We start from the raw sequence: 12,641 nt of genomic DNA on the forward strand, positions 1-12,641 counted from the left end.
GCTGCTTGGCCTGCTGTATTCATCCAGCTCTGCACCTTGTTGTCTCAGATTCTCCAGCATCTGCAGTTCCTGCTATCTCTCACACAGACAGTTAGTTCTGTTATAACGCATGTTTCATTAATGCAAATTGGCTGTAACGTGATTGATAAATAGTTGATGCTGTATGGATAATGCGAACGTTCTGCTGTCCAGGTATAACAATTATCTGCAGTGATTTCCCTATAACGTGATTTTCTGTGGTGATTTTCTATAGTGTGAGGTCGCATAAAAATACAACTGTCATATTTTAGGAGAACGACCTGTATGCCCAAACACAGACACTCACACACACACACATGCATGCACACACATGCACACACAAGACACACACACACAGACAGGCAGGCACTTAAACAGACATACGCAGACACCCACACACACACACAGACATAGACACAAACACACACAGACACACACAGGCACACATAACACTCAAGAAATTAAGGAAGGCAGGACAGGTGGGGAGATAGGTTATAAGCGACAGGTTTTGGTAAATCTAAAAAAAAATCCATTCATGTAGGGTACAACTTCCCAAAGGTTAATATCGGGTAATATTTCACTCAGTAAGCTGGGCCCAGTAATGTTCCTTCTTACAGACGAAGTGTAGCTTTCTTTCCTGCTGGCCACTTGGAACTAGAGATGGAGGTTCTGAGGCAGGCTGCCAACTCAGCCTAGAGTCCTGGTCTTCTCCTAGAGGTTAAACAATGATTAATTTAGAATTCCAGAACTCTACATTTAAGCAACTCAACAAGCACAGATTTCAGTCATGTGATTCGGAGAGGCATTTAAATTACTAACGCCCCAGCTCAGTGGGTGAGTTAGCTGGTTGTTCAGCTAACATTGTAGTTTTAGCTCCCCCATTTGAATTTCCATTGCCAGGTGATGAGGTAACTGTAAAAGCAGTAGTGCCCTTTTCAGTCTAATGGATTTTGTCATTTTCCTTTGTCTAGAGCTGGCCAGAAGCATTCAGCTTGTCTCCACATCCTTTGTGTCAGCTTTAGCTGGAATGCCAATGCAATGAAGTGGATTCAGAAGCTTCTGAAAATATGATAATATGATCAGCCTCAACCATTTTATGAGTTCAGCAAAGTTGTCCATTTGTGAAAGAAACAGAATTTAAACCCCAAAACATAGAAAAGAATACAGTTTTCTTTGGACATTTCGCTTTATGCCCTCTGGTCATGACATACTGCCTGATATATAAACATAACTGTCTCATAAGCAATTATACTGACAGTGTCCCACATTATATATCTATAATGCAAGAACACAGTAATAGCAGTTGACAGCAGAAGTCACCATAGTCCTACTGAACTGTAGAGTTGCTGTCTAATTAGGGAAAGATGACTGGTGATGGTTTAACCTGAGGTTCAGCACATTTCGGGTAAAAGGAGAGTTTGAGAAGGAGAATCCATCATGGGTGATGGGAATTAAACCCATGCTGTCAGCATCATTTACCAGCTACCCAGCTGATTACTGAAGAAGGGTCCCGACCCAAAACACCAGCTTTCCTGCTCCTCTGATGCTGCCTGGCCTGTTGTGTTCCTCCAGCTCCACACTGTGTTATCTCAGACTCCAGCATCGGCAGTTCTTACTATCTCAGAGTTGATAGCATATATTTATATCTGAAGCAAGTAGACTATAACTTGCCAAGCCTCTGACATTAAGTTGACTCTCTGTGCTGGATCAACAGCACTAAAATTGCCACATACCCTTGGACTTATTTATGGAAAGATATAATTTCATTGGAGGCAATTCAGAGGAGGTTCACTGGGATGTTCCCAGAATGGAGGGATTGTCTAATGAACAAAGGCTAAACAGGTTGGGACTCTACTCACAGGAGTTTAGAAGAATGAGAGGTGATCGCATTGAAATGTATAGGGTTCCTAAGGGACTTAGGGTAAATGCTGAGAGGATGTTCCCCTTCACAGGACAGTCTAGGACCAGAGGGTGCAGTTTCAGAATAAAGGGGTACCAATTAAGACTGAAATGGTCCTGGTGTATATTTAAGACTGAGATAGATAGATTCTTAGTCTGCAGGGGAATCAAGGGTTATGGGGAAAGGGCAGAAAAGTGGACATGAGGAATATCAGATCAGTCATGATCCTATTGAAAGGCACAGCAGGCTCAAAGGGCCTACTGCTGCTCATGGTTGTTATAGTCCTATCCCATGGACTAGAAAAATCAACTATTTTTCCCAATTCCCAAACATTTTCCAGTCAATGTCAAGGAAGGGCAGATTTGGACTGAGCTGTTTAGCTTTAATTCCCTCAATCACTGAAGGATGGTCTCTCGGGCTTTGTAGCCTCATTGAAGAACGCAAGGCCCTGCAAAGGTAATTCCATAAAGCTGTATCACAGTAAGCATTAGTAACTTTAAGAGAAGCCCGTGACAAGAAAGAAGGCAAATGAAATGCATTAAGTCCACAACACACAGATTCTCAGAGTAGTGAATATGGACCAAGTGCCAGAATCCCGAATAATGTTATGAGATTACAGCCTGATTGTATGCTATTGGTAATTACAGGAACTCTACTCAATGAGCATTACTTTAAATCTCCTTATATTTCCATGGTTTGTGGAACCATCAAGCTATCATACAGTGAGGCCATGGAATCAATACAGAATGTGTGATGTGTATAAACTGGTAGGCCGTTTTAAGGATGCAGGGGGTAGCTCAACATACTCCTCCTGCCTTGAATTGTATTAATTGGTCATTCAACAATTTACTTATAGAAAATAGTTGATGCTGTCTCTCTCTCACAGTGGAAAACATGGTGATCACCTTAATTCTAATTTTTTTTCCATGGTGAACAGTTTTCATTACTCAATCAAAACTGTTCATAATTATAAACATCTCTAACAAATTTCTTAACATTTACTGTTCTCGTGAGAGTTGTCCATTGCTCAGTTGGTAGCACCTTTGCCTCTATATCACAGGTTTCTGGAACAAGTCCCACTCTTAGACTTGAAGATGAAAAACTTTGCTGACACTCATGGAATGGGGTAGTGTTTGATAACATGCTCTCATGTGGATAAGGTCTTTAATTGAAACCTCCTCTTCCCTCTCAGATGCATGTGCAAGATCCCACATTGCTATTTGTAATCAAACAGGTAAGTTTTCCCTAGTGTCTTGACCAATGTTTAGCCCTGAATCAACACCACAAAAAAAAACCATTATCAATGTTGTTATCACATCCTGTAGTAGGCATTGGCTGTTGTATTTCCAATATTACAGCAGTGATTCAACATCAAAAGTATTTCCTGGATGTTACATGTTTTGGGACATTGCGATATAATGAAAAGGTGCTATAGAAATGCAAGTTATTGCTTTCCTTTAAAGTTTTATGATTTGGGTTAATTTTCTCTCTCTTGGCCCCTGCTGCTTGAATTGAATTGACGGCATGACACTACCTGCTGTTAAATGTAGCTGTTAACCTCAGCATTCGCTGCTTCTTTTTTCATGATCAGAGCCTATGTCAAAACACAGTTAACAGCTCATGGACTGCTATCTATCATCACGCTCCAGGTGGGTGCTATGTGAGATGTGATCTGTTAGGTTTACTGAGCGTCTCAGCAAGGGGGTGCAACTGATTGATTCATGGACCACTTCCGACAGGTGCAGTGACAGGAGACCTTGGCTGGGCTGTGGTCCAAAATCACAGCCAGGTACTGCCGCTATATTATAACCTGTGACAGCAAGCTTCATTCACATCAAGATAAAAACCGTAAGAACTGTGGATGTTGTAAATCAGAAGGGTCCTGAGGAAGGGTCACCGGCCCCAAAACATTAACTCTGGTTTCTCTTCACTGATGCTGCCAGGCCTGGCGAGCTTTTCCAGTAACTTCTGTTTTTGTTCATTCACATCAATCCTTGCTCCATCGAAATGTAGCAAAAGCTTTGGAGGTACATGATTGTTACAGAGGCTGACTTGTCAAGGGTGCAGAAACTCAATGTGTGTTAACTTCACTTCACAGGCGGCTGGTTGATCACTGAGTCGGAAGCTTGAGACTTGAGTGTATGAGGCCAGTCCAGAGGGAGTGCCACACAGTCAGAGCTGCTGTGCTGTGCTGGAAACGTGAGCAATTGTTAAAATAAATCAACTTTAAAAAAAGACAACCCAGAACAGTACCAATTGCTGCACGTTCAACTTAGTTTTCCAGATCAGAGTTAGATGTACATGTATATACCTTTCACACTTTGCAGTCAATTAAATATATTTGATGTATCATTGCTGTTGCCATGTAGGAACTACAGCATCCAATCTTTGGACAGCAAAATTCCACGGACAGCAAAGTTGCAAGGACCAAATAACTTGTTTTAGTCTTGGAATGTTTTATCATATTTAAACCATGATATAAATGTATGCTGGCGTTGAGGTTAGTTGAGGAATCCATGTTGGCTGAGAGATTGTTCACCAAAATAATGCTGTGAAATCTTTTATGGTCACCTTCAAGGGTAGATAAGTCCTCACTTTAATATCTCCCCAGATAGATATCTCCTACTAAGCAGCACCACACTGGGAGCATGTTTTTTAAATTCATTTATGGGTTGAGGGCATCATTAGCTAGGCCAGCATTTATTGTCCATTCCTAATTGCCCAGTGGGCAGTTAAGAGTCAACCACGTTGCTGTGGATCCAGTGTCACGCGTAGAACAGACCAGGTGAGGACGGCAATTTCCTTCCCTAGTGAACCAAATGGATTTTTCCTGACAATTGATTCATGGTCATTATTAGACTCTTAATTCCAGACTTTTATTGAATTCAAATTTCACCATCTGCCCTGGCAGGATTTGAACCCCAGGTCCCCAAATTAATCCTTGCACTGCTGGATTAACTGTCTGGTGATAATACCACTAGGTCATCACCTCACTGAGGTGATTCAGAACAATGACATATCAAATGTACTTAATCTACTGTAAAGTGTAAAAGGTATATAAACGTGTCTTGATTATACATCTAGGTTAAATCTCTGGAGTGGGTCCTGATCTGACATTATTCTGACTGGAAGGTTAGATTACTGCTAATTCAACCACGGAAGATGTAGTAAGTCAGCGAGTTCCCTAGCAAGGTAATTTAGAAACAAATGTTGAAGCATATTGTCAGTAGGTTTGAATAAAGTTGCATTGCCATGCGTTGTGGGTGTTATAAATCACAGATTTTAATGCACTCACTGCATCAATTTCAGGTACAGATTTTTAGATTTTGGTTTTATTGTCATGTGTACTCAAGTACAGGGTAGAAGAGTACAGTGAAAAGTGTACAATGTCACCACGCGCTATCTTAGGTTCAAAATGCCTAGGTACAAAGTCTTAGTTACAGAAGTAGAAATTTGCAAGCACATTGCATTTTCACATTCATACTGTTATGGAGTATACCAAGCCCTCTCAAAAGGAGATAGCCTAGACCCTAACTTTTATCTTATTTAAAAGCAAGTGTAAGACACCACATTCCAGATGAGATTTGATTGGTCAAACTTCTGGGCTTTGAGCAAAACACACTTTATTCTTACACTACATTTAAAATACAAAGAAAAAAAATTGGCATAACTTTAATTCCACCGAAAGACTTAACAAAATAATATATTATTTAACTACTACTCATCAACTGCTCCAATATAACAGCATCCACAAATTATCCTTTGGCAAAGGCAAATTCAGCAAAACAGATTTCCCTCACTTGCTATCTCTTCTAGTCCAGGAGAAGGATCACCGACAGAATGTATCTAGCAGAAGGGAGAGAACTCAAGCTTTTGAAGCAACAGAGAGAGACAACAGAGAGAAAGCTTAAGGGGAATATTAGACTTTCAATCAAAAATCTCACTTTTCAGCTCTCATTATTTTCTCCCAAATTCCTTGTCACTGGATATTAATTGTAATACACTTCTGAGAGCAATTGCAAATATGCATGGGTCATGTCCAGCTTCATAAAGGTTAGCCTGCCTGCCAGCTTTGTGACGGATTGGATATTTATCCAGCTGTGAAAAGTGCTTTACCTTTTGTTTAACATCCCCACAATGGCAAATTGACCTGTTGGACTGCCCATTCCGCAAATTGGCCTGGTTTGATTATTCCTTCGCTTTCCAGCCTTCTGATTTCAGCCTCTATGTTTGCCAGTAAGGCAAATGGGATCGGGTGGGCCTTGCAGAATGGAGGAATTGCTTCCTGGTCAACATGCAACAATGCCTTAGCTTCTTTGATGGTCCCTGGACCTTCCTGAAAATCATCCGGGTATTTAATTATGACTTCACTCTGGCAGCCATTATCTAATTAATAAATCTGGAGCCAATCGAAGTGAATCGTTCTCAAACAATTTCGCCTCATCAAGCTGGGGCCTGAGCTTTTCAGTCAGTGGTAACCGAACCAATTGCTTCTCATAAGAGACCAGGACCAAAATCGTACCCTATTCTGTAAAGGTTCCCTGGTGTATGTTCTCAGTCTAGCTGAGGTTTTATACAAACTTAAGGGTTGGAGGCCAGAGCAAATTTTTTTGAACATTAGTTCTGTGATCAGTGATGCCGGTATTGACCGCCATTGGAACTGGGTGACCATTTAGCCAGACCATTTATTTTGACTGGTTCTGATTTGGATGTTGCTAAACAATTAACTGTTCCAAACCAAATGTACGTGGACTTTCCAGGGTGTGCATTCTCCTGGATACTGGCCTGTGAGTTCTCTTACTCAGTTCAGACCTATTGGGGCTCTTTTGCTGTCTCAAGTCCACATACTGGCAGCAACTACAATGGCTTGCCGACCCGGAGTCTAATGAAAATTTTAAGCATTTGGCCGAGGCTTGGTTTTGTTTTGAGATTTGATATGGGCTGACCTAGAGTCCTTCTGTTCAGGGTATGTCCTGAATGAGGCTATGCAATTGCCTCACTCAAGTGGTGTTCCCCAAGCTCAGTCGGACAGGTGAGGGTGTCTACTTCCATTGGGATGCCCCTATAGCTCACACACTCCACTTGCTGCATTTTCCAATGACATGCCCTATTGTAATGCCTGTTTGAAGTCAAGTTGGGCTTCAGTTAGTAGGTGCTTCTGCATGGTTACATCATTAATTCCACATACCAAACTGTTTCTCAGTATCTCATTGAGGGTTAAACCAAAGTGATATGCCTCTGCAAGTCACCTTAACCTAGTAAAAAATCTCAATATGGATTCCTCTGTTCTTAAATTACCCAGTAAAACTGATAGCATCTCAGAATTAGAGGATGTTTGGAGTCCTAATATTCCTTAACTATATCTGTCAACTCTTGAAAGATTTTGGTATCTGGTCCCTCAGGGAAAGTTAGACTCCTAATAATTGAAAAAGCTGCGGGTCCACAAGCTGTCCTGAGAATTACTCATTGCTTTCCACCTGCCCCAATGTCATTTGCCTGGAAAAAATAACTCATTCTTTCCACATGCTGGGCCCAGTCTTTGAAGGCAGGATTGGATGAGTCAAACTTCTCAAATAACAACCTGGTGCCAGAAATGCTTACCCTAATTCAAAGATGACTGTTGCTAGCAAATTTGTTCAGGAGCATGCTTTTCTCTCTTTGCCACTGAAATAGCTTTGCAGAGGCCGGTATCCTATTACCAAGTCACCGTTTATTTACTTGTGGATAGTCCTTTACACTGATCCAGCTCCCTCGGAGCCAGCTCTAGGAGTGAACGAGATGTCTGACACGCCTGTTCCTATCTGTAAGCCTGGGCTCCCTGTTTAGACCAATTTAACACACCCAAACGGGAAACTCATATTCAATGAGGTGGACCTGGCCTACCTTGTTACAATCCCACAGTATGATTTTTATATTTTCCTCTGTGATGATGAAAATTATTCACATTGTAAATTTCTAAATGCTCTTGAGTTTCATATTTGGCATTGGGTATCTTATTTTCATTCTATGGTTTTCCATTATCTCAGTGGAAATACCTGCAATTTATCAAATCAGTTTGTACATCTTGTTGTTCCGCTTTGCCTTAATCAACCAATTTTCATTCCATTCAGCATCATTGAAGTCCATATTGAGCTCTTTATTGATTGAGGGAACAATTACTATTTGTGGCTTGTCAGCACGATTACTAGGAAGTTTAGTTGAACAGACTTTTTCTGCGCTATAATTCCAATTAGTCTTCATGCCATCATGAATACTTTAAGGATAAGTTTCAAAATCTCCCCGTGTCTGCGTGGGTTTCCTCCAGGTGCTCTGGTTTCCTCCCACAGTCCAAAGATGTGCCGGTTAGGCAGATTGGCCATGCTAAATTGCCTGTAGTGTTCAGGGAGGTAGAGGGTGTATATTAGGTGGGTCATAGGGGGATGGATCTGGGTGGGATGCTCTGAGGTTCGGTGTGGACTTGTTGGGCCGAAGGGCCTGTTCCCACACTGTAGGGATTCTAAAAAAATCTGTTAACTATAATGTACCATTTTCTAGACCCTGGCTTCCAATGTAAGCTAATTAAAAATATGCACAGAATGCTTTAAATTTTAAAAGAAATCTCCAAATTGACCTATTGTTAACAGGAAGACCAGTTGCATGTCACATTGTCTTGGGTGATTCTTAATTAAAAGTCACACAACACCAGGTTATAGTCCAACAGGTCGATTTGAAATCACAAGGTGACAAAGGAGCAGCGCTCCAAAACCTTGTGATTTCAAATAGACCTGTTGGACTATAACCTGGTGTTGTGTAACTTCTAACTTTGTCCACCCCAGTCCAGCACCAGCACCTCCACATCACGACTCTTCATTAGGTACATCACTTTTGTTTTTAAGAAAAGCAAGCATTTGGTATTTTTAGAAGATGTAAGCTATTTTGTTTCTGAGAAGCCAAAGGTGCTTGTTCCATTGAGTTTGGCAGTGAGACAATTATTGAATTCAATTTGTCTTGTTGAATAATTAATCTTTTAGCCCAGTCTGGCAACTGAAAAGCGCAAACATTCTTCAAAGGACACAGTGATGGTTTCTTTTTAGAGACTGCCATTGATGTGTCTGATTTGATCATTGTTTTCTATCTTTGGGACTTGTCTCCAATAAGACATACCTGGCATAGGGAGATTTGAACCAAATCAGTTAGGAAGAGCAGGCTAAGATATCTGAGCCAGGCATGTCTGAATTAGGTCACTTGCACTTGATCATTAATCACTTCCCAGCTTTACTCATTGATAAGCAAGTACAAATGGTGGACTGTGGTATCTCTGTTACTACAGACTAGGAACATTCTTATTGACCCCCAGACGACTCTGAGCAGGGGGAGCTCAAATGCATGTTTTTTTTTGCAGTACCCTTGTACATTTCTTAATAGTCTTTCATATTCAACTATTATTTACTTGGGCAAGTTAAGTGGAAGTCTTGTGATGCAATGGTAATATTTCTACCTTGAAACCAGATGCTGTGAGTTCAAGTGACATGGTGGCTCAGTGGTTAGCACTGCTGCCTTACAGCACCAGGGACCTGGGTTCAATACTAGCCTCAGGAGACTGTCTATGCAGAGCTTGCACATTCTCCCTGTGTCTGCATGAGTTTCCTCCGGATGTTCTAGTTTCCTCCCACAGTCAAAAGATAGTTAGGTGGATTGGACAATGCTATATTGCCTATAGCATTCAGAAATGTGCAGGCTAGGTGGATTAGCCATGCGTTACAGGGATAGGGGTAGGTGAATGGGTGTAGGTGGGATGCTCTTTGGAGGGTTGATGTAGACTTGATGGGCCAAATGGCCTGCTTCCACACCGTAGGGATTCTGATTTTAAGGGCTACCTCAAGTCTTGGTGTGTAAGGAAAGTGCATTCATGAAATGATCAACAGGTCAGCCTGTAAATCCTTTCACTATACCTGACGTCAGACTTTAAGAATGGGAACGTCTCCTGGCCCGCCATCCTGCAGAAGGCAATGCTGAATCCCTGCAGTAGTTTGTCAAGCACATTTATGGAACAGTGTATTGTCCAATCTTTGAAAACAAAGTTGAGATAAAAGACAGACAGATAAGATAAAGTGAGAGAGATAGTAGGAACTGCAGATGCTGGAGAATCTGAGATAACAAGGTGTAGAACTGGATGAACACAGCAGGCCAAGCAGCATCAGAGGAGCAGGAAAGCTGACAGTTTGGGCCTAGACCCTTCTTCAGAAGTGACCCTTCTTTAGATTCCTGCTTTCCTGCTCCTCTGATGCTGCTTGGCCTGCTGTGTTCATCCAGCTTTACACCTTGTTATCTAAGATAAGGTGAAGTCTGTTCTTACGGAGGGAGACAGAGTATGTATATCCTATCATGGGCATGGAAATTGACTTTATGTGCATTTCTTCGAAATTAGACATAGAGGTTTAAAAGTATGATGATAGACTTCTATGCATTTTTGCCACCCAAAACTAAGTCTAAATGATGAATTAAGCAGAAAAAAGCTCACGCAGTGCATGGAAGAAGCCTGCTTAATAGCTGAAATTACTCTTTTCTCTCTGTGGTCTATGTTTTAATGATTATTTCATATGTCAGAAAAGATTTAAAATTGATGGTAAGTTAAATATTTAGGCAATTGTTTTCTGAATAGGAAGTCAGCTTGTCAAAACAGCTCAGCTTTTCACTTCTCATTCATTCTTAACAAGGACATAAGTTTAAGTTCAGGTTAGATGACAGATTGAAAGAACTTTTTCTTCCCATGAGAGTTACTTATGTACTAGCCTTGGAGGGCTCTGGTGCTGTTGTCTATTGGGCAATCATCTCCTGCAGCTATTAGAAGCTTCGATGTGATACAGACACCAAATAAAGACAGTGTCTCAATAAAAGAAAAGCGACATCTTGTTTGGCAGCTTTCATCCAAAATGTACAAGAATCTTCCAAACAAAACAGAACTGGACGAGCATTGACTCACCTGGTAAACTGTAATTGTTGCTCAGAACGCAGTCTCCTAAATAATCAGGACACCAAGTGCAAGTTGTGTTCGATTATTTGCTGAACATGTCAGTTCAACCTCCAAGCATTTTCCCAAGCTTTCAATCACTTAACACTTTGATTCTTTGTCAGACTCCTGCTCTGATCCCCTTGCCATTAGGCTACCACAATATTCCAATCAGTGGAAGCCTGGTGAAGAACACTTTGTCTTTTGATTAGGACCTTCGTGAGGTGCACTGCAGCAATTCCCCAAAGCCCTTTGGTGGCACTTCCCAAACCTGAAGCCTTTATCACAAGAAGGACAAGGCAGCAGACACATTTCTCTAAGTCATACATCATCCTTGGAACTATATTGCACCCCCCTCATGGCCACTGGGTCAAAATCCTGTCTCCCTTCCTAACAGCATCCTGGGTCCACCTACACCACATGAACTGCAGCAGTTCAGGAATGGTGGCTCACCACCATTTCCTCGAGGAAATTCAAAGGATGGACAACAAGTGCTGATCTCACCAACAAAGTCCAGTTCCCAAGAATGAATGAAATACAACAACATTGAGTTCAGCAATTTCTGATCATATTCCCTGCTCCTATTTTGTTCCACAGTAGCAGTTGGTAAATCTTATATTGTTGCTAGTTACTCCACAGCCATATTGTCTGGTCCTTTACTTCTTCCCTTATTGCTTTCCTTGATAAATAGCCCCTTTTGTCATTTAAGCTCTTCTGTCCTCCAGTGAAACACAGATCTTCCCTTTTGTTCTTCTCACACTTCCACTACATCTGTACATTCTTAAAACCTGTTACCACTTGAACTTTTCCAGTTCAGCTGAAAGATTTTCAAGACCATACCATTAACTATTTCACTGTCCAAGAAATGCTGTTGACCTGTTGAGTATTCTGAGCATGTTCCATTTCTGTTTCAGATTCTGCAGTATTTTCCTTTTGGATAAATATCTAGCTGGCACTGGAAGTGCTGGTTACAAGACTAGACATTAAAGTATACACTGTACAAATTCAGCCTTTGTGAAATGCATTATTTATGTGACTTTTATTGACTTAGAATTATGCCTGTCCTATTCCCTATTGCTAGAACCAAAGGCTGTGAATATGAAAGTAGTAGTTTGGAATTCTGATTCGGCAAAGTTATGAATAATTCATTGCACACTGACCAGCTGGGAAGGGCTAGGATAATAGATGAGTTTTATTTGAATTGTCTAATAATTTTCAACTCAAGATAGAATTGTGAATACACAGTAAGGTGCAATACATTTGCAATTTACCAGCATGATTTTCAGTGGCCTTAAACCTCACACTCTGAATCTTTTCTTTTGTTCATTCCCTTTGTGCTTCCTACATTTTCTTTCTTCCTTTTGCATTAGATTGAGAGGCCTCAGAGCCCAGAGCGGAACAATTTTCCATGTTTCGTTTTCAGTTATCATTTCACATAGGTACAGCACTAACAATTAGAGTGAAGTTTTCTAAATTCTGCCTCCTTATTAGAACCTAAGATGAAAAAGATATTATAATGAGAGCACTGTAGATTTACGCAGTTTCTGTAAAATAATTAAATGTTCCAAGGTGCTTCACAGGATAAAACAAAGTGGGACACAAAGTCACATAAAGAGATGTTAGTTAAGCTGTGGAGATTGTGCCATTTTGGTAATGTCGCTAGGCTAGTCATCCAAAATTTATGCTTAATATTCTGGGACATGGGTTCAAGCGGCAGATGGTGAAATTTGAATT

The sequence above is a fragment of the Rhincodon typus genome, chromosome 32, assembly GCF_021869965.1.
Source record: "Rhincodon typus isolate 14 chromosome 32, sRhiTyp1.1, whole genome shotgun sequence".
Classification (NCBI taxonomy): Eukaryota; Metazoa; Chordata; class Chondrichthyes; order Orectolobiformes; family Rhincodontidae; genus Rhincodon; species Rhincodon typus.